Raw genomic sequence first — 1,912 nt, 5'->3', positions numbered from 1 at the left:
GCTGGGAACCTGCGGCGTCCCCGATAACCTAAAACTTTCGCCTCCGATAGGAATATCATGGCCAGAGCGGTTTTGTGGTGATCGCAAGCCTCGCGAGTGGGAAGCAGTTTTCCCTTTCTTCCAACGATCCCATTCAGTGAACAACACTTGGCAATGGGGCCGGATGAAAAACCGCCTTGATCACACGCTTCGAATTGGCATGTTGGGCTATGCGATATTGATTTTGGCCGTCGGATTTTGTGGCAGGGATCAAAGATCAGGATTGATTATGCAATTTTGTGGGGCCGGGGAGTTAAGTTTTGTTCGCCTTCTTGGTGCGAAATTCATCTCTGCTGTTGGATTAAGAAGTGGATTGGAAGGCCACGATTTAATAGGTAGGTTGAGTGAGTGATGGCACGGACAATTGCTCGGCTAGACATGCTTTTGTCGGTCATTTGTATTAGGTTGCGGGTTCTTACCATTGGCGGTTAGCACCCTTGTTTTGAGTCCGCTTTGTAGAGTGAATGTTGTATAATATGTAAATTATTTTCGGCTTAATGATATAAAGAGATGGTCTCTTGCTTCAGCATGAATTCAATTATATCTGAATTTTATCCTCAGGGAGACCAAGTGTGAGAAGAATCCTTCTAAAAACATATGGAGTTAAAGTTAAATAGAAAATATTAACTCGCAAGATTCTCAATGAAGCCCACCTGAAGATAATTTTAGAGCATAAAATTTATTAAATTAATATGACCAACGAAATATGGGCTACATGGATCTTGGCGGTAGAGAAGTTGATTTCTCCGGCTATATAACATCATATCTACACGCATTCAAACGAAAGAATCCAGAAGATCGATCGCTTTGACTTCTACGAACTTCATTGAAACTGAACAGTCAAGAAGATGAATCGCTTTGAGTAATACTTTTAACGAAACACGCATTTTAAAAACAGACAACAGGATCCATCGCTTTCAGTAATACGAACTTCTTTGTTAGCCCATCGTCCGCAATGGCCGCGGAGACGTCAGGGAAGGGAAAGGAAGAGGAATGCAAAGAGATGGTGAAGTTGCAGAGCTCTGACGGTAAAATATTCGAGGTGGAGAAGGCGGTGGCATTACAGTCACGTACTATAACGATCATAATGGAGGACACGGGCACTCAAAACCCCATTCCTCTGCCCGAAGTCTCCAGTGAAATGTTGGAAATGGTTATCGAATATTGTAAATATCATGTAGATCATCCACCGCGTCCCATGCAAACAATAGACGACATCGACGAGTGGGATGGTCAGTTCCTCGCCGTTGATCGTTTAACTCTATCTCACATTGCACGTGCTGCCAACTATCTGGGTATCGCAACTCTTTTGGATTTGACTTGTAAAAGCATGGCGGACATATTAATTCGTTTGGAAACATGTGAGAATGTCCGTCGGGAGCTCAACATTGCAAATGATTTTACACCGGAAGAGGAGGAGGAGATAAGGCGTAAATATGAATGGGCTTTCAAATGAAATTGTTGGGCTATACGATAGGCAAATATCGCGTTAATTTTTATTAAAATCTGGTCATCTTTATTGCTGAAAAAAAAGCACGGATGTTTAAAGATTATTGGTTATAAATGTTAATAGATATATTGGAAGATTGAAAGTGTTCATTAATCGTAATAAAAACACAGATGTTTAAAGGTTATTGGTTAAAAATGTTAATAGATATGTTGGAAGTTTCAGTTGATAAAATGTTAAAAAATAAACTGTGTATATTCTGTTGTGAATTTTATCCTTTTTAATTATTTTAAAATATATATATATATATATATATATTTTTAATTTTTTCAGTTTGATTAGAATAATTAAATATATACTTTTTCAAATTATTTTTTATATAAATTTATATTTTTCGGTTATATATTTTTTATTATAAAATATAAT

The 1,912-nt window shown here is 37.8% G+C and overlaps 1 pseudogene; it reads left to right on the top strand.

Annotated features, from left to right (window-relative positions):
• The first annotated feature begins 994 nt into the window (after positions 1 to 994).
• Positions 995 to 1,495, top strand: LOC149171960 (SKP1-like protein 1A pseudogene; annotated as a pseudogene).
• The last annotated feature ends 417 nt before the right edge of the window (positions 1,496 to 1,912 follow it).

This window comes from Pinus tabuliformis, chromosome 4_2 (genome assembly GCF_031772625.1).
Source record: "Pinus tabuliformis cultivar Carrire ecotype Pingquan chromosome 4_2, CPIR1, whole genome shotgun sequence".
Classification (NCBI taxonomy): domain Eukaryota; kingdom Viridiplantae; phylum Streptophyta; class Pinopsida; order Pinales; family Pinaceae; genus Pinus; species Pinus tabuliformis.
The sequence above is the reverse complement of the archived record's forward strand: the minus strand, read 5'-3'. Positions and strand labels throughout refer to the sequence as shown.